We start from the raw sequence: 21,586 nt of genomic DNA, 5'->3' as shown, positions 1-21,586 counted from the left end.
GGGGTTCAGCATGATGAGGCCAGATGTGAATGAGAAAGAAATTGAGGCAAGAAGTTGGCAGACTCAAAGGGCCTTGTACAAAGAAGTTTGGACTTTATCCTGAGGTAGTGGAGAGCCATCCAAGTCTTTTATAATAGACATAAAGTATTCTAATGGCATGACAGGAAAATCACTGGGACTGTGGGAATGGTAAGGACTAGATACCAATAGGACCTTACTTTCATTCTGACACCCAGCCTAGAGGACTCACACAAATTAAGAAGACCAAGAGAAACCTTGCTTAAGTAATACCATCTTCCTTTTCTTCCACTCTCTGGTATCTTCCAGTTAGAGGAAAGCATTGTTCTCATGCATTCTTGGTTGAAAAATCACTAAACTTAACAATACAGGATAAGTTATTAGCTCTGAATGTTTTATGGACTATTTTTTTCCTAGAGCAAAGAGAAGCCCATGAGGTAAAAATGAAGGACAGTTTTCCCACCCTAGGTGGTGAGCAGACTATCCCAGGTAAATAATCAGTCTTTAGAAGTCAGGAGAAAACAGGTGGTCTAGAGTTTGTAGAGATACTAGAACAGGGGGAAAAAAAGATACAAAGGCAAGATAATGAGGAAGGTGGGAAATTAGGGCTGGACATGTAAAATGGAAAGAATGTAAGCCTAGAATTTAGAACCCTGAGTTCTAGTTCCAGCAACTAGCAGATGGCAGCTATGTGAAGGCCCTGGGATTTTACTCTATGTGCAACCTAACAACTTGATCTCCCACAACCTCAAGAGAGTTGCCAGAAGGCACAAAACTCCTGGATCAGAGACAAAGGACAGTGTTTTTACTAACAGCAACACTGACACTATCATCATTGTTTTGCCCCAGTCCCTTGACCACCAGTTCCTGTAGGACAACACAAAAAGGTTCAAGGGTATCTGTATGTGCTGGCTTATGGGAGAGGGACCCTGAGCTTAGCAAACTCCTGTCTTTTATAATGGGCGGCAAACAAATTATCCAACCTTTGCTCTGGAAGGAGACATTGTCTGCCTGCCATTAGAGTTCACTATACAATATCTTTGAAAAGACAGTCCAGAACAAAAGACTGTGTACAACACATGCAAAAATGCTAGCTCCATGGAGAGCTGTCTCCCAATAGTGTAACCCTAAATTCTTGGTCAGGTCATTTGTCTTTACTGTGCTTCTGTCCTTATCAAGAAAATGAGGAGATCATTACTCAATTCATGAGAGAGTCTGAAATAAAATTTCATTCCAAATTCACAAAGAACCATAATGATGAGTACTTAACTTTTTGTTATGTTGTAGTATTTTCTGATAGCCCTGCTGAAAATGTAATTCTGCTACTAGATATTGTACTAATAACCTACAACTAAGGGAAATGCAGCTAATTCCAATACAGTAAGACTAAAGGGTAACCTCTGAAACTGGAAAGATGTAGAAAGTTAATTAATGCTTTATCTAATTTAGCAATTGTACTTACAGACACCTTTTCAATTTTCACCAATCCCTATTCCTGAAATGTCCTTTGAACCTGCTCTTTTGTCTTCTTACTGGTTGCCTCAGTAGGTAATTATTTTCAAATTTTATGAATGCTAACAAATAGGTTTTAAAAATTTCTAAGTTTTGGGCCACCTGGGTGGCTCAGTGGTTGAGTGCCTGCCTTTGTCTCAGGTCATGAGCCCAGGGTCCTGAGATCAAGTCCTGAATCGAGCTTCCAGCAGGGAGCCTGCTTCTTCCTCTGTGTCTCTGCCTCTCTCTCTCTGTGGCTCTCATGAATAAATAAGTAAAATCTTTTTTAAAAGAAAAGTTTCTCGGTGGTGGAAGGGGAGGAGGGCGGGGGATGGGGATGAATGGGTGACGGGCACTGAGGAGGGCACTTGACAAGATGAGCACTGGGTGTTATTCTGTATGTTGGTAAATTGAACACCAATAAAAAATAAATTTATTAAAAAAAAAGAAAAAAGAAAAGTTTCTAAGTTTCATTACAGGGTTAAATGAGATAATATAAACAACTGTCTGAAGGTATCCAGAGCATACCAGGCATTCAATAAATATTAGTTCTTTCCTATTACAGTTCTAACATTCTAGGATTTGAGGGTACTAAGACTAAATCATGCCAACTTTATTATTTTGTAATTAAATCACAAAGCCATATTGTTTCCTAATAGTTTTAAAATAATGACCATTTTCACTGCTTGCCATATATTTTCAGAATCAATGTAATTTTGATTGCATCTACCAATGACAAATGGTATTTAAATGCCTCCATTTGCTAAAACACATTTGTAACTGGAGCATTACTTTTAATTATCTCCCATTTCAGGTTCCTTTTCAGTAAGCTGGTTTCTCTCTCCCCCAAATCAGTCTATCACTTTAGTTTCAGAAATGGAGGGAGAGAAGACATAATTCTGGAAGAGGGTGGATACTATTTAGGGAATTAGCCCACCCAGGCCAAAAGAGGAAGGTAAAAATGTCTGCCCCTCCTTTCCAGCTGTTAGTAGGAAGAAAAAGAGCAACAGAGTTAAGAGTGGGATGCAGTCAGACACATGCTTGGGCATCTGCAGTGCAGGGCTGGAAATCCAGGCCTGAGGACACCAGTTACACTGGTTATGGGCAACATGGAGGGCAGAGGAGCTCTTTTCCAAGTCCCTCTTTGGTGCAAGTCTTGGAACAAAGGGCTCTGAGCTCATTTCAGAGGGCCTCAACAGGCCCAAGTGGGCATGGCCAGAAAAACTGACAATGAAGTTTGCTAACAGTTCTTTGCTTCCCGTGTGGCATGGGCATTAAGGAAAAGGCAAGGAGTCTGTTATGGAGCCCACCATGGGCAGGCAAGATCACCCTATGGCAGAGGCTTTCGGGTGGTCATCATGACACAGGGGCCAAATGATAGATGTGGCAGTGACTCAAAGGAGTCTTCAAAACGGATGAAGGCCAACAGCAGGCTGAGTCATCACAGTTTTCTAAAGCACTGAGACCCTAAAAACCACGTATTGTGCATTTATACACCAAAGCTATCAATAACAGATATAGGTAGGTTACCTAGGATCAGGCCTTAATGAGTAGAACCATAATGGAGCTAAGTTGACATCAGCTATCACCCCCACCCACCTCTCCCAGTTCCAGTCCTATGGTCCTGGCCTCATACTCTTAGATGCCATCTTGGAAAACAGCAAAGAGAACATAAGGGAATCTGAAACTGAAGGTTGTCCTAAGAATGTTAAGCCTAAGGAAACAGATCAAAGTTATTTTGTCTTACTTGTTTTATATCAGACTGAACTAAGCTGTTTTGTTTTCTCCTCTACCCAACAGATAGCCACTTGACGAGAAAGATCAGTGTGAGTACATCTGCGACCCCACTACATATTTTTTTGCGCTGTTCACTTTCCATTATTGCTGGGGGTGGAAGCAGTTAGAGAAGGCTCACAGCAACGGAGGAGCAGTCTTGAGTTTTGCTTTTTTTAGGATGTCAAACTCGAGTATTGTGTTATTTTTTCATACAACATCAACTATAATAGCTTTAGAGTGCAAAGTTATAACATTAAATAAAAAGAACTATGAGTAGCTGTACAAATTGCTCATTAGAGTTGATCACTTTTTTTATGCCAGCAAAGCTCTGCAGACTACAGAATAACCCAACTGAAAATCTACAAGTGATATTGTCCACAGCACGAAAAGATTGGTAAATACAGCCTTCAGTCTGTCAGCTAATGGCATCAACCTCCTCCAAATCAGGTAAGTAAAAACTGCATCTGACTTATGAGTAATGCAAAGCATGGCTCTTGGAAAAAATGGAAAGGTTTGTAGTGATTTAGAACCTGGTCATTTGAAAACTTGATTATAAGGTAAAATATGCAGAAGCTCTAAGAAAGATATAAAAATGTCATGCAAATAGGGGAGCAGTCGGGAAAGAGCTGAGATCAAATAAAATTTTCTCATGAGGTGTGCTACTTTATTTTCGTTCACTGAGAGACCATATATTGTGACAGTTAAGGGCACAGGTCCAGAAGACAGCTGCCCTGCTCTGGAATCCTGCTCTGCCCCTTACTGACTTTCATATAGTCACTCAACCTCACAGTGCCTGGGTGTGCTCACTTGTAAATGGGGATAATAAAGCGTACTGGCTTCACTGGTTGTTGAGAACTAAGTGTTAATGTGTGTCAGGTGCTTACAAGAGTGTCTAGGATGCAGCCAACTATTTAAGTCTTATCTGTCATGATCATTGTCAATAGCAACATTATTACACAGACACTACACTAGTCTGTGTGGGGCATGGGAGCAGAACCCCTGTTCTCAAAGAGCTTACAGTCTTACAAGTGGTAGAGATTAGACTCAACAGCCTTGAATGTTTTCCAGTTAACAGATCAATAGGTTGTAACATGAATGTGAATTGTCCTTTAAATATAAAGTGCAACATGTGTTGAAAGCATTGAAAATTACTACAAAGTGGTTTTCAAACGGTCTTCTGAGAAGCCATGGGGTTTGAGTGCTGAGTCTCCCCTTCTAAGGGGAGAAGGACAAGAGGAAGAGAAAGATGAGGGAAGGAGACAAGGAAGCTTACTGTATCTTTTTCAAGATCAATTGTCTTTTCACAGATTGGCAATCAACAATTGAGGTGTATGAGTAAACAAATTGCAAGGCACATGTATCTGTGTCTAAAAGTGCTTGGATATTTGAAAATCTTACCCAGCTTAAGAATTTTCCTTCCACTCTTGCTATTAACACAATAAACCATTAGATCTTAGGAAAAATAACAAGTTCAAACTGACTCTTCTCTTATTACAAGTTCCTGAGACCAAATTTTACACTTGATCCAATAGCAATGGCCCCAAAATACATCTTTTAAGAAGTAGATTGAGGTGTTCCATTTTTCAAAAGAAAAAAAAAATCAAATAATGGTGGCAATTTGAGTATGCAACAAACTTGTGTATCAAAATTTCGTTTGAGTTTTTTTTTTTATTCCCATAAGTTTTCCTCAGTAGTTGGTGCCTATTACTGATAATAAGTGGTAATAGAACTCAATCAATAAATAAGCAGTGAATCAAGGTTAATGAAAAGCCTGGTAACTGAGCTTGGATTATTTTCAGACACTTGGACTATGATTTTGTAGAGCACACATATTACACTGTTAGCTTTTTCTTGCACCTAAAGGAGTCTGAAACCACACCGTACATGGACTTAGAAACATTATATGTTCTCATTCATTTGGGGAATATAAATAATAGTGAAAGGGAATATAAGGGAAGGGAGAAGAAATGTGTGGGAAATATCAGAAAGGGAGACAGAACGTAAAGACTGCTAACTCTGGGAAACGAACTAGGGGTGGTGGAAGGGGAGAAGGGCGGGGGTTGGGAGTGAATGGGTGACGGGCACGGGGGGTTATTCTGTATGTTAGTAAATTGAACACCAATAAAAAATAAATTAAAAAAAAAAGAGCTTTTATACAATGAAACAGAGAACCTGATCTTCACACCCAAGGGCTCTCAGGCCAAACCTGCAGGCTATTTGAGAAGTTGCAGGGTGATGAGCAACGGTTAACATTAGCTATGCTATTTGTGATGCATAGCGACTCATCCATGGGCCACAGGACTGAAAACTCTGTACTCAAGAATATTGCATCCTTAGTCTCCAAATGAACAGCAGTTTGATTTGACTGCAGAGTGGAAGAATTTGGAAAAAGCTTTTTCTAGCTTTAATTCCATGGAGCCTGTTTGCCTTCCCAACACCCTTTTGATTATTAGAAAAAACACCAAGTTGTAGGAGAGATCACACAGCGCCTCGGGAGAGAACGCTTACATCCCAAGTCTGCATTGTAACCTTGGGGACATTATGAAGCCAGTCAAGGGGGGGCGGGGGGGGGGGGGCTAATAACAATGCCTTTCCCAAACAAACTGGAGAGGAATTTAGGGAAGAAGGAGGAAATTCTATTTATACTAAAAATCTCCAGCCTCAGCAGCCTGTAACAACAAAACAAGGTTATACTTCCTGATTTCCAGAAATTTGCCCACCTCAAAGAGTTCCCACAGCTTTCTGGAGCATTTTCCAGGGAATCTTTCTCTTATGTGCCCAGGAACCAGATCTCTGAAGCTCTTCAAGTCACTCTCTTGCTGTTGACTTGCAAGATAAGACCCCCACAGTGCAAAGCTGCTCATCTGTAATGACCCAGCAGCAAAACCCAGACCAAGTTACAGCTTTTCCCCCATAGTCAAGGAATCATTTAAAAGTGCTGTGCGGGGATCCCTGGGTTGCGCAGTGGTTTGGCGCCTGCCTTTGGCCCAGGGCGTGATCCTGGAGATCCGGGATCGAATCCCACATCAGGCTCCCGGTGCATGGAGCCTGCTTCTCCCTCTGCCTCTCTCTCTCTCTCTCTCTCTCTGTGTGACTATCATAAATAAATAAAAATTTAAAATAAAAATAAAAAATAAAAAAATAAAAATAAAAGTGCTGTGCGAACTGGCTACTCAAACAGCCTACAAAACCAAACTGGCCTTGGGTACTGTCTAAATCCCACTCATTGGTTCCAGCTTTCCTGCTTCTCTCAACTTTTTTCCTTTCCTCTCTTTAACTAGGAGTTAATGAAGGCCTCTTAAAGTGCCAACATAGAACTCATTTCCCAGAGCTTACAGAAACTGGAAACCTTGAATGTATGCATTATGAAGTCAAACTAAATGGGATACATTATTCATAAATACATTTTGAAGTATGAGAGAGAGAAAAAGAGAGAGAGAGAAAGAGAATTATAGGCCCATACCTATTTCTAAACAGTGGCCCATACATAATATGTTTTAAACATTCAGGAAACCCAACGGACATTCACAATCCTGCTCAGTCTTCTCATGAACTACTGATCTTTACTATCTTTCCAAGATCATAGCTGTGTAAATGTAGATTCTGTGATCTGAAAGTGCCAGGGTTATCTGGATCTCAAACTCGAGACCAGGTTACATTACACAATAAGATCTGCAGCTTAAGCTTCAGGAAATGATATGGGAAAAAGGAAAGATTTCTAATGTGTGTGATTCATTCCCAGTACTTTTGCATTTTAGAATTTCTAATATTTTTCTTGTTAATTGCCTGTCTCACACTAAACTCTAATTTCTTGAAATAAAGAAAATATCACTATTTCGCTTACTAATTTAAACCCAGATATTAAGTCACATAGTTGGCACTCAAAAAAATATTACTGAAATGACTTAGAGGCAGCTGAATAAGCCAGGTGGTAGATTGGCAAGTATGGGGCAGGTCCTCATTCTTTGATGAGTCTACTAAAGTGACAAGATAATCCCAAAGGGTGGAGAGACAGTTTGGCAAGAGGAATTGGGGATTATAGAACATTCTAGTCAAAAGGGATAGGAGATAAATGACCTTTGGTGCTTACAAAGCCCCGTAATAACTAATTTAGGGGAAAATCCAGAGTTCCTAACTCCTGATTTTAAGTGCCATATTCTCCCAAGCAGTGGCTGGAAAGGAGAGAAGCGAATGTCAGAATATGCTGGAGCTACTGGCAATTGACTCTCCAGGCTTCTTGTACCTCCTATAGATAGATACAGTGGCCTCCTGTTCCAAAGACTCAATTTAAAGGATTGAAAAGAGGCAATATTTGTAGAGTTGATCCCTGAACTGACCAAAGGCAAGAGAGGTTTGTGGGAAGATGGTGTCAGGGGGCTGGCAAAGAGAGAGTGTACCCAGGGTGCAGTTGGTGGGTTGACAGGGAGGGTGGTGGGGGAAGGTTCTGGGCTTTGAGGAGCAGCACACACACAGAACGAGTACTGTGCTGTGTTGTTTTAGCGGCAGCTGGCAAGTGTGGGAGGGTGTAAAGAGATCACAGAGGGGGAGCTGTGGGAATCACGGCGGCAGTGAGAAGCCACTGTCCTCCATCTTCAAGCCCTGACTGCTCAGCAGGATGGTGGGTCTCCAGACTCTGGGAGTCTTCTCCTCACCAGGGAGTCTCCAGCCAAGAGTTCCTCGCACCTGAGACCCTGCCCTCCCTGTGTTAGGGCTAACTGGATATTCCTACTTCTCCCATGTCAGAAGCTGGTCCTCTCGGGGGCTCTTCACCCCATTTTCTCAGAAGTCTAACTCAGACATCTGTTCACAATATTGAATTTCTAACTCCAAAAGTTGAAAGGCTTCACACCCACTGCTGCTTCTAGTCTAACACTTGCTGCTTAACCTGAAGCCAGATAACTGTGCAATGACAAGTACAGAACTTCCCTTATGTTTAAGAAAAATAAAAATCTGACACAGTCTATAAAATGTAATGGTGAGCCAAGGGGACATTTCCACTGACTTAGCTTCTACTTGCCCTGTGACAGCATGATCCTGCTAATCTAACCTTTAAGCCACAATTTCGACTTGCAAAGTGATTTGTAACCACCTTTGCAAACCTGATGGTGACAGTTTGGAAATGCAACTGGATTCTGTGGTTACAAATAAGCTATTTTTGCGCACCTAGCTCTATACTTCGACATTTGTTCTACTTCGTAATCTACGCCAGTACGATCTCTACTAGCACCTTGGATTTATCTGGCACTGTTCTTCAGAAATACCTCAGGATGCTTTTCATAAATGTCATTTCTTTATTCTTTCAGGACTCTCATTGAAAAGATCCTTAGAGGCAGGCATAAAATAAGAAAAACATTCTTTATTTCCAAAGAGTTCTATTAAGCATTTCCTGTTTCAATGAGCTTCTCTTCGCCATTACACATCCTTTTTACCTTTCATGTCTGTGATTTTTCTCTTCTGTCTTCTACCTGCACCCACTATTCTAAGCTTATATGCTTGTAGGACTGTCACTTTTTTGGTTCCCTGGATCTTACTGTCATTATCCCCTTGCCATGTTCCCATTCTTTTCCTTTGCCTAAATTATATCAGGTGGAGAAGATTTCATCATATATTCTGTCCTCTGTTTTTATTTTTTCTTCTTTAATTTCTGAAAGCCAAGTTCTGAAAATAATATAATTCCAGTGTGAACTTCTGGACTAATTTTCAAAGCCAGTCACTATGACTCCACTGGTTCAATGTTTCAAACATATTACCTTATTTCAGAAAAGCCAGCATAACTTCAGCAGGGATGGCATATAGTTGCTTAGCATAGTTTTTAAAATCAGACTTAAAACTGTTTGATGAGTCATATGTTGCACTATATGGATTAATGTTCTTTTTTCTCTGTTTCATGCTCATCTCCAAATTCTTAGTGAGAACCATGCTATGAAGTTAGCAACAACCTAGTCAATAACAGGTGTGGAGAGTTCCAGGCTACAAAGAGTTTACATCCAACCTCTGTGGAAATACTACCATTTTTTTCTTAATAAACACACATGCATCCATTCTTTGTATTCATATAACAACAACAAAAAAAAGTGTGTTGGCACCTACTGTATTCAAGGAAAACACTCAAGTCTGGTAATGTGGTAACCAAAGCCATTCAGTCTGTTTCCTCGCGGGAGACTAATCTACTAGTCACATTTTAAAATCTGAAACCTCAAACTTAGAGCACTCAGAAGGCAAGCAACAGGGCTCACTCTATGAGATCATAGAACAAGGAGGCAAAGGCCTAAAATAGGTGCCAGTGGGAATCAGACAAAGTGTCACCAAAGAATTACAGTTGACTATGATCAATATGTTGTCATTCGGTCTCTGGGACTTGTCTTCTAGTTGAAGTCTTTGCCCTTGAACAACATCTCTCCTCTTCTCCAATGCCCTACCCCCTACACCCCACCCCCTGGTAATCACCTATTCTTTTTTTTTTTAAGACTCCACATATAAATATCACATATTTATATTTTTAAAAATATTTATTTATTCACGAGACAGAGAGAGAGAGAGAGAGAGAGAGAGAGAGAGAGAGAGACAGGCAGAGACAGGCAGAGGGAGAAGCAGGCTCCAAGCAGGCTCCATCCCAAAGTGGGACTCAATCCTGGGACTCCAGGATCATGCCCTGAGCTGAAGGCAGGTGCTCAACTGCTGAGCCACCCAGGGATCCCCTGATATTTATCTTTCTCTGTGTGTTTTATCTCACTAAGCGCAATACCCTCAAGTTCTATCCATTTTGTTGCACAGGGCAGGAGCTCCTCCCTTCTCACAGCTGAATACTATTCCACTATATACATACCCTCCCCTTTTATCCAATCACCTGTTGGCAGACACAAGTTATTTCCATATCTCGGTTATGGTGACCAATGCTGCAATAAATGTGGCAGTGCAGATATTGTTTTGATATTCTGTTTGCAGTTCCTTTGGTTATATACTCAGGAGTGGGATTGCTGGACCCTATGGTAGTTGCATTTTTATACTTTGAATAACCTCCATAATGTTTTGCATTGTGGCTGAATCAAGTTACATTGCTACCAATGGTGCACCAGTGTGCCCTTTTCCCTCACCACACCTCAAACGACATGTGCTAGCTCTTGTCCTCTTGATGAAATCCATTCTAGCAGGAGTGGGGTGATACCTCATTGTGGTTTGGATTTGCATTTCCCTGATGATTAGTGATGTTGAGCATCTTTCCATGTACCGGTTGGCCATTTGGATGTTTTCTTTGGAAAAATGTCTATTCGTGATTTCTAAGAGACTAGATTTTAAATGTTCTCACCACAAAAAAAGAAATGATAATTATGTGATGTGATAAAGGCGTTAGCTAAAGCTATAGTGGTAATCATATTGCAATATATAAAAGTATCAAATCAACATGCTGCACACTTTAAACTTACACGATGTTATATGTAAATTATAACTCAGTAAAAAAAGAATTACATTTGACTTGCAATTTGTCAGAATGGGAAGAGGTTAAATAGGAGAGTGTAGCGGAGGAAGGTCCAGTCTAATAGAATGGTTAATATTTAAGTCCATGGTGTTAAGGGAAATAGTCTGACATTTTGAAGAAAAAAGACAGTATGTCTAGACATGGGGAATTAAGATGATCAAGCCTGAGGGGCCAATCCACAGAAGCAATGGAGAAATTTTGTTTTTGTTTTTTAGTTGCTGAGGGCTTCAGGTTCAATTATTTTCACTAATGGGACATGTTTTTGATTGATGGAGTCAGGTTGCATTTTGGAAATACCCTGGATGCAGTATGGAGAAAACAGGGTGGAGAAAACAGTCTAGATTAGATGACTAGGGATCTGTTAGAAATCTATTAGGAATCTAGTAAAATAAAGTAACATTATTAGAATGGTTGTAGTTGAGCTACAACGCACTGGATTACTTTTAGAAATGTGTAGAAGGTAAATTCGAGAGACTGGTAATGGATTGGACTTGAGTGTAAGAGAGAAGGAAGCATCAAGGATGGCATGTAAATCTCAAGGTTTTACAATTAACAACTGGTGCCAGATTGGGGAAATGGGAATATCACATGTTTTAATTTAAAGACCTTGAATTTTTGTATTTTTTGAGATAACTAAGAGGATATATAGAAGTGACAGTTGGATGAAAAGTGTCTAGAGTCCAGAGAAATCTGGGATGGAGACATAAATTTAGAAGTCATCAGTATATAGGTATGATTGCAGCTCAACCTTTGTGGAGATTCCCCAGGAGAGAGTACTTAGAAGAAAAGATAAACTATGATGAAACTTTGAGAATATACAACATTTAAGATACAGAAGAATGTGTTTTAAAAATACTGGAAAGGATCATGTGAGGGTCAAGAGGAAATGATAGGATATAGTTTTCTGAAAGCCAGGGTAAGAACATTTTTCAAGAATAAGGAGTCCCCTACCTCATATCATGTATAGGAATGAACTCAGAATATGTCTAAGACCTAAATATCAGTGCTAAAACTATAAACCTCTTAGAAGAAAATATAGGAGTAAATCTTCATGATCTTGGATTAAGCTATAGTTTCTGGATCAGATAGAAAAAGCACGAGCAACAACAACAAAATAGATAAATGGGACATTATCGGAATTTAAAAATGTATTTCAAAGGACACCATCCACAAAGTCAACCCACTGAATGTAAGAAATTTTCTGCACATCATATATTTGATAGGGAACTTACATTTAGAATAAATAAAGAATTTCTATAATTCAGTAACAAAAAGTAAATAACCTAATTTAAAAATGGCAAATAATCTGAATAGATTTTCTGCAAAGAAGTTTCACAAATGACCAATAAGCACATAAAAGAGTTCCAACAGTAGAGATCAGGAAAATGCAAGTCAAACTGAAATAACAGGACACCTCCCAACATATACCCACTCCAGCCCTAGTTGTCCCCACAAGACAGCCTCAGTTTGGCATGCCCTGAGACTGGGGCCATCCCAGGAAAAAATCATCAATAAAATATTAACAAACCAAAGGCAACAATACATTAGAAAGATCATACACTACAATGAAGTTGGGTTTATTTCAGGAATGCAAGGATGATTCAACATCTGTAAATCAAACAACATTAACTAAATGAAGGATAAAAATCACGATCATCTCAGATGCAGTAAAAGGATTTGGCAAAATTCAGTCTATTTTGATTAAAACTTTCAACAAAATGAGTATTAAAGAAATGGATTTCAAAATAATATAGTCCATAAATAACTAGCCTATAGCTAACATCATACTCAATGTGGATAAGCTGAAGCTTTTCCTCCGGGGTGATAAATAAGTCAAGGATGCCCACTCATGTCATTTTTATTCAACATAGCATTAGAAGTCCTAGCCACAGCAATTAGGCAAGAAAATGAAATAAAAGGCATCCAAATTCAAAAGAAGTGAAACTGTCATTATTTGCAGATGACAGGGCACTTATAGAGAAAACCCTAAAGACACTACCCAAAAGCTGTTAGAACTAATAAGTGAATTTGATAAAGTCACAGGACACAAAAGATACAAAAATTGTTTGGATGTCTATACCCTAATAACAATCTACCTGAGAAAGAAAATAAGAAAATAATCCCACTTACAATTGCTTACAAAAAAATAAAATACCTGGGGATAAAGAAGTTAACTTAGGAGGTGAAAGACCTGTACTCTGAAAACTATAAGACATTGATGAAGCATTGGAAGAATAAATATTGTTAAAATGTCCACACCACAAAAGTTATCTACAGATTCAACTTAATCCCCATCAAAATACTAAAGGCATTTTTCACAGAACTATAACAAAGAATCCTAACATCTGTATGGAACCACAAAAGACCGCAAATAGCCAAATCATTTTTGAGAAAGGTGAACAAAGCTGGAAGTACCAAATTCCCAAATTTTTAACTGTAGTACAAAGCCACAGTAAACGAAACATTTTGGTACTGGAACAAAAACACACACAAAGATCAATGGGATAGAGAGCCCAGACACAAAACCATGAATATATGGTCAGTTAATCCATGACAAAGGAGACAAGAGTATACAATGGGGGAAAGAACAGTCTCTTCAATGGGTTGCATTGGGAGGACTGGGCAGATACATTCAGGGGAGTGAGGCCAGACCACTCTTACACCATAGAAAAGATGAAATCAGGGTGGATTGAAGACTTGATTATAGAACCTGAAAGCATGAGATTCCTAGAGAAAGGAATGAGTGGTGAACTCTTTGACATCAGTCTGGACGATATTTTTTTGGACTGTTCTCCTCAGATAAGGGAGACAGGAGCTATGGTGGGCAAGTGGGATTAATCAAACTGGGAAGCTTTTGCACAGTGAAGTAAACCATAAATAAGCAAGATGAGAAGGTGACCTACTCAATGGGAGAGGATATTTGCTGATCATGCATCTCATGAGGGGTTAATGTCTGAAATGTGTGAAGAACTTACACAATTTACTATCAAAGAAACAAAAACCCCAATTTTAAAATGGGCAGTGGACTTGAATGGGGATTTTTCCAGTGAGGAAATGCAGATAAAAGCCACAGTAACTTATCACCTCACACTTGTCATATTGGCTGTTATTAGGGAGAAAAAGATAACAAAAGTTGGCGAAGATGGAGAAGAGGGGATCCTTGAGCACTGTTGGTGGGAATGTGAATTGTTACAGCCATTGTGGAGGGTAATGTGGAGTTTTTTCAAAAAAATTGGAAACAGATCTACCATATGATCTAGCAGTTCCTTTTCTGAGTGTTTATCCATAGAAAATGAAAACACCAATTTGAAGAGATATATGCACCCCTAAGTTCATTGTAGCATTGTTTATGATGGCTGGGATATGGAGACAACTGAAGCATCCATTGATAGCTAGATGGATAAAAAAGATATATATATACACACACACCAATGGATGGAATGTTACTTAGCTATAGAAAATAATAAAAACCTTGCCATTTGAAGCAACATGGAGGGTATTATGCTGGGTGAAATCAGCCAAAGACAAATACCATGTGACTTCACTTATCTATGGAATCTAAAAACAAAATAAATAAACAAACAAAACAAAATAGAAGCAGGCTCCTAGATACGGGAAGCAATCTGTTGGTTGCCAGAGTGGGGAGAGGCTGGAAGATGGGCAAAGTGGACAAAGGGGAGTAGGAGGTACAAACCTCCAGTTATAAAAGGGGTAAGTCATAAGGATGTAATGCATAGCATGGAGGTATTTAGTCAATAAAATAATAGCTTTGTAAAATGACAGATGGTAACTAGACGTATCATGGTGATCATAATTGTATAACAATACTGAATCTCTATGAGGTATACCTGTAAATAGGAGATAGCATGTCAATTATACAATTTAAAAATTAAAAAAAATTAAAAACTGAAATGAGGTACCACTATACATCTATTAGTATGGTCAGAACCAAAAACTCAGATAATCACACGTATGGACAAGGATGTGGAAAAATCAGAACTCTCATGCACTGATGGTGGGCATGTTAAATGGTGTAGCCTCTTTGGAAAACATTCTGCAGTTTCTCTAATAGTTAAACACAGAGTAACCATATGGCCCAACAATTTCATTCCTAGATATAAACTCAAGAGAAATAAAAACATATGTCTACACAAAAACTTGTGCACAAATGTTTATAGCAGAATTATTCATAATAGCCAAAAAGTGGAAACAACCCAAATATCCATCAACTGATGACTGGACAAATAAAATGTGGTCTATCCTTGCGTGAAGTATTATTCAACAATAAAAAGGAATGAGGTTTGATCTACACTGCATGTGGATGAATCTTGAAAACATCATGTTAAGTGGAAGAAGCCAGTCACAAAGGACCACATATAGTGGTCATTTCACTTACATGAAATGTCCATAATAGGTAAACCCACAGAGACAAAAAGTAGGTTGGTGGTTGCCTAGGGCTGGCAGTTTGGGGATAAGTGGGGGTGACCGCTAAAGGGCATGTTCTAAAATTGTTTTTAGAACAATGTTCTAAACAGAAAATGTTCTAAGACTGATTGTAGTGATGCTTGCAAAACTCTTTGAATATGCAAAAAACACACTGAATTTTGCACTTGAAATGACTGAATTATCTCTAAATAAACCTTTAATTAATAAAAGAATAATGGAATCCTCAAGAAAGTCAAAGTTTTCTGAGGAGGCCAATAGATAAACACTGTAAACCGCCCAGTGAATTTTGAGCACAGACATCAGTGGTGACCTTCCTGAGATCTATTTCGATTGCTAAATTGGAGGGGGTGTGGGATCCAGATTGGAGTGAGTGGGATTACTAGCAGAAAGTGAAAAATTGAATGCAACAAATATAAAAAGTGTTCATTCATTCATGAAAATTGACTGTTAAAAAGAAACAGACGATGTTTGATGAAATAAGAGGTCAATAAGAGCAATGGAAGAGATGTGAGCATGTTTGATGTTGATGGGAATGACTTTATGAGAGGGAACAGTTGATTAGGCAAGGCACAGAGAGGATAGCTGTTTTGTTACTTTCCTAAGAAGTCAGGATAGTGTTGCTGTTGCCAGGCTGCCTGGAATTAAGACCTGCCTCTGTGAGTTACTAGCCAGGTTACCTTGGACAAGTTATATATGCCTTAGTTTCCTCATCTAAAGAGTGGAAGCAAAATAAATAAATTAATTAATTAATTAAAATAAAGACTGGAAGCAATTATGGGATCAATTCCCAGGATTATTGAAAGTATCATGAATAAAGTTTTTAAGCAAGAGCTGGCACATAAGGAGCACGTAGTGTTCACATGCTTATGATTAGGAGCCAAAAGAGTGGTGGACCTATACGTCTTGGAAAGGGGAGGGACATCCCTTCTAAAACAACTGGAGTAGAGAAGGAAAGAAGAGGGTACGTGTCAATGGTGTGCATGAGTAATTGTAGAAAATTAGTTGACTTTTTTAAATTGATGGTTTCCATCCTACCTGAGGAGGAGATGAAGTCAACTGATAAGAGAAGCAGGTATGTTTATGAGTTAGGATGGTGGGGCATACAGAGGATGAGGCTGAGGTTGAGACTAGGTAGAAAGTTCGAAATGGTTGTCATGGATTGGGGGAGCAAGTTGGTCAAATAAATGTCACAGGAATATTAAGCAGCATGTGAGACATGTTTTAAAAATCATGAATATAAATGGTACTTACTTGCCATTTGTTGCAACCTTCTCCAGCAAGGCTCAGCTGGTCATGTACAGATGAAGGAAAAATAAGAAGATTTTTATAAGATAAGCAGTATGAAAAGGAAATCAAGAGGCTTATTCACAAGACTTGCCAAAAAGCTAGATCTAGGAATCTCTTTGCTAAGGAAGGGAAGAAAGAAAATAATCATACAAGACTGGCAAAGTGTAGAGGTCCCTCAGGTGATTGGGGGTTCCAATGATAATGAAAAAATAATCATAGTGGAAATAGTTTCACAAACAGACTGGAAAAAGAGGGTACTGATGTCTAAAAGTAGGATTTTTGAATTGGTGACTATAGAGGTGGAGCAGTTTCTGATGACAAAATACATAGTGTGACTGCAGGAATAGGCGACCACATAAATGAGAGGTCCCTTGAAAATGACATGATCTGGAACTGAGAGACCAGGATGTTGGAAGGATCATCCACATGTTGGAGTCCTGCAGGATGATTGTGGGTCTTGGGATGAAGAAGATGACTAAACCAACCGTCAATTTTAGATGAATGAAGGAGGGTACATGGGAGGCTGGTGAATGACAACAAACCCAAAGTGGGAGGATTTTTTTCTCTTCCTTTTTTTTCCTCCTCTCCTTCCTCCCTTCTTTTTGTTTCTTTTCCTTTCTTTTTCTTCTTTCAAAGAGAGGCCAGATAGAAGGAAACAAAAAGAAATTTAATCCACTTTCAGAATTTAGGATCCTGGGCAACCTTAAAGATATTAGAAACAACCCAGTATAGATTGGGGAAACAATCTCCTCACCTCCATCTTAATATATAGTTAATACATTTGGTGAATTTGACTCCAATATCCACCTTTAATTTCCATATTGCCTCCTTACATATGCAGATTTTTATGTCTTTTTTTTTGTCGCCCTTTCATTTTTGCATCAACTCAATTCCAATAGTAATTACCACTAATAGATAAAGAAAGTTAATCAGTATTTTGGTTTTCTTGTGTGCACTGCACTGATTTTACATCTAGGAACAGATCTTGCATAATGGTCTACTGGATCTAGAGATGAAAGTCTGGACTCTTAGCCAAGAACTACTTGGCTAAGTACTTTTTGATAAAAGAAAGAATTATCAGAATAAAGATCACTGCTTTGATGTTTTATGTGCAAATAAATCATTGTTGTTAACTTGTTTATTATGTCCAATGTTTATTATTTGGCTCCACTACTAGAAAATTAACTTTACAAAGGAAGGAATCTGTCCACTTTCTTTATAGATATGTTATAAGCAGTAATAAGAATGTCTAATACATAGTAGTCACATAATAAATATTTGTTGAATGAACAAATAAGTTCTTCTAAGTCACAATCGATTGTTGAGTCCCTGCCTTTAGCAATGCACTGAAATTGTCATGGGTAAACTTATGGTTTGGAGAGACAGAACTTGCACATGTAGAAGAATATTAGAAAATTCACAAAACAACAAGGCGATCTACTTGAGCTTCACTCTGTGAGAGTAGGACATAACCTGCCACAGAAAGCAAGAGAAAGAAAGGGGTGGAATTTAGTCCAGTAATCTTTTGCCCAGGAGAGCAAAAATAAAGACAAGAGAAATAACAGAGCAGGTGCATGAAGGTATAACGTACGGTGTAGTATAGCAATTTCCCAAGTGTCATATTTCAATAGTAAGTCTTATGAGAACCATGGTCAGTCAAGTGAATCCATGAAATGTTAATGGGATTTCAGGTTTCCTCCAGGAAAGCCTAGCTATAGGAAGTTGTAAAAAAAAAAATGGGAGTAAGAAGTAAGAAGACATGATACATAGGATCCCTAGGGAAATAAAGAGACTCCAGTAACAGCCTTCCCTGTCTGCCCCACCATCTATGCATTTTCAGCTTAGCTCACATTTCCATTCATCTATGAATTTCCTCTCACTTCCGTAAGGTTAGGAATGTACTGTCTAGTTAGGGTGATATGACATACATATGGATAGCCATACAACAACGCCCTTTGTAGCGGTCTCAAATCTGATTACTACATAGACCTCAGATTACAAGAGGAAGAATTTACCTAAGTTCCACAAGAAGACAGCACAGCCTTGCAGATGCAGTAAGATACACGTTACTTTAGAAAACTACATTCTTAGGATTGGCAACAGCAAGACAGTGAAACAGGGATTTTCATCCCCCACAGAATCATCAATTTGGACAAGAACCCCCACAGATAAGAGTAGCTTTTTGGGATACTGGGAGTCCAGTGGAGAAAACTCAGGACCCTGTTAAAGCAAAAAGTCTTTGAAGAGTGGAAGAGTAACAGTTTAACCTTACCTGATTCACCATGCCTCCAAAGCAGCACAGCTCAGGGGGATCAAGAGAGATCTCTTCAGACTCTGATTTCTCACATGGGAAAGAGAGAAAATGTGAATAAGTACCTGATTTCCCCCATGGTGGAGGATGCAGCTTAAGATGCCCAGTTTTTTTTCTGGAACGAGACAAGGATACTCACTCCTGACACTTCTATTCAACATAATACTGGATCTCTTAGAGCAATTAGGCAGAAGGGAGGGAAGGAGAGAGAGAGAAGGGAAGGAAGGAGGGAAGGTGGGAATGGAAGAAGGGAGGGAGGGAGGGAAGAAGGAAGGCAGGAAGGCAGGAAGGCAGGAAGGCAGGAAGGAAGGAAGGAAGGAAGGAAAAAAGAAAGAATAAATATAAGGTATCCAAATCAGAGAGTAAAATTTTCTCTGTTTGGAAATAACCTGATCTTGCACATAGAAAATCCAAAACACTCCACCAAAAAGCTATTTGAATTAATAAACGATTTCAAGAAAGTTAAGGATATGAAATCATTATACAGGCAAATATTGTTTTATTGAGCTTCACTTTGTTGCTCTTCACAGGGATTACATTTTTCAAAACTGAAGTTTTATAGTAACCCTGTATCAAGGAAATCTATCAGCACCATTTTTCTAACAGCATTTGTTCCCTTCATGTCTCTGTCACATTTTGGTAATTTTTGCAATATTTCAAACTTTTTCACTATTATATTTGAATTGCTGTAATCTCATGATAAAACTTTAATGGATGATGAGCTACTTCTAATGAATGAGCAAAGAACATGATGGGATGAAATCTACTGTTGAAAATGCTGTGAAGACTGTTGAAATGACAACAAATTATTTAGAATGGTACATTAACTTTATTTTTTTTTTTTTTTTTTTTTTTTTTTTTTCTTTTTGATTTTGTCAATTTTTTTTTTTTTTTTTTTTTTTTTTTTTTTTTTTTTATTGGTGTTCAATTTACTAACATACAGAATAACACCCAGTGCCCGTCACCCATTCACTCCCACCCCCCGCCCTCCTCCCCTTCCACCACCCCTAGTTCGTTTCCCAGAGTTAGCAGTCTTTATGTTCTGTCTCCCTTTCTGATATTTCCCACACATTTCTTCTCCCTTCCCTTATTTTCCCTTTCACTATTATTTATATTCCCCAAATGAATGAGAACATATAATGTTTGTCCTTCTCCGACTGACTTACTTCACTCAGCATAATACCCTCCAGTTCCATCCACGTTGAAGCAAATGGTGGGTATTTGTCATTTCTAATAGCTGAGTAATATTCCATTGTATACATAAACCACATCTTCTTTATCCATTCATCTTTCGTTGGACACCGAGGCTCCTTCCACAGTTTGGCTATCGTGGCCATTGCTGCTAGAAACATCGGGGTGCAGGTGTCCCAGCGTTTCATTGCATTTGTATCTTTGGGGTAAATCCCCAACAGTGCAATTGCTGGGTCGTAGGGCAGGTATATTTTTAACTGTTTGAGGAACCTCCACACAGTTTTCCACAGTGGCTGCACCAGTTCACATTCCCACCAACAGTGTAAGAGGGTTCCCTTTTCTCCACATCCTCTCCAACATTTGTTGTTTCCTGCCTTGTTAATTTTTCCCATTCTCACTGGTGTGAGGTGGTATCTCATTGTGGTTTTGATTTGTATTTCCCTGATGGCAAGTGATGCAGAGCATTTTCTCATGTGCATGTTGGCCATGTCTATGTCTTCTTCTGTGAGATTTCTGTTCATGTCTTTTGCCCATTTCATGATTGGATTGTTTGTTTCTTTGGTGTTGAGTTTAATAAGTTCTTTATAGATCTTGGAAACTAGCCCTTTATCTGATATGTCATTTGCAAATATCTTCTCCCATTCTGTAGGTTGTCTTTGAGTTTTGTTGACTGTATCCTTTGCTGTGCAAAAGCTTCTTATCTTGATGAAGTCCCAATAGTTCATTTTTGCTTTTGTTTCTTTTGCCTTCGTGGATGTATCTTGCAAGAAGTTACTATGGCCGAGTTCAAAAAGGGTGTTGCCTGTGTTCTTCTCTAGGATTTTGATGGAATCTTGTCTCACATTTAGATCTTTCATCCATTTTGAGTTTATCTTTGTGTATGGTGAAAGAGAGTGGTCTAGTTTCATTCTTCTGCATGTGGATGTCCAATTTTCCCAGCACCATTTATTGAAGAGACTGTCTTTCTTCCAATAGATAGTCTTTCCTCCTTTATCGAATATTAGTTGCCCATAAAGTTCAGGGTCCACTTCTGGATTCTCTATTCTGTTCCACTGATCTATGTGTCTGTTTTTGTGCCAGTACCACACTGTCTTGATGACCACAGCTTTGTAGTACAACCTGAAATCTGGCATTGTGATGCCCCCAGATATGGTTTTCTTTTTTAAAATTCCCCTGGCTATTCGGGGTCTTTTCTGATTCCACACAAATCTTAAAATAATTTGTTCTAACTCTCTGAAGAAAGTCCATGGTATTTTGATAGGGATTGCATTAAATGTGTATATTGCCCTGGGTAACATTGACATTTTCACAATATTAATTCTGCCAATCCATGAGCATGGAATATTTTTCCATCTCTTTGTGTCTTCCTCAATTTCTTTCAGAAGTGTTCTATAGTTTTGAGGGTATAGATCCTTTACATCTTTGGTGAGGTTTATTCCTAGGTATCTTATGCTTTTGGGTGCAATTGTAAATGGGATTGACTCCTTAATTTCTCTTTCTTCAGTCTCATTGTTAGTGTATAGAAATGCCACTGACTTCTGGGCATTGATTTTGTATCCTGCCACGCTACCGAATTGCTGTATGAGTTC

At 38.8% G+C, this 21,586-nt stretch overlaps 1 long non-coding RNA gene across 1 annotated transcript; it reads left to right on the top strand.

Moving 5' to 3' along the window:
• Positions 1-3,211: 3,211 nt before the first annotated feature.
• On the top strand, positions 3,212-9,324 carry LOC112659116 (uncharacterized). The gene is made up of 3 exons (XR_003136191.3): positions 3,212-3,335; positions 3,607-3,732; positions 9,195-9,324. It is a non-coding gene; the product is annotated as an uncharacterized LOC112659116 (long non-coding RNA).
• Positions 9,325-21,586: the final 12,262 nt, after the last annotated feature.

This window comes from Canis lupus, chromosome 2 (assembly GCF_003254725.2).
Source record: "Canis lupus dingo isolate Sandy chromosome 2, ASM325472v2, whole genome shotgun sequence".
Lineage (NCBI taxonomy): Eukaryota > Metazoa > Chordata > Mammalia > Carnivora > Canidae > Canis > Canis lupus.
Note: the sequence above shows the minus strand (reverse complement) of the source record. Positions and strands in the feature narration are given on the sequence as shown.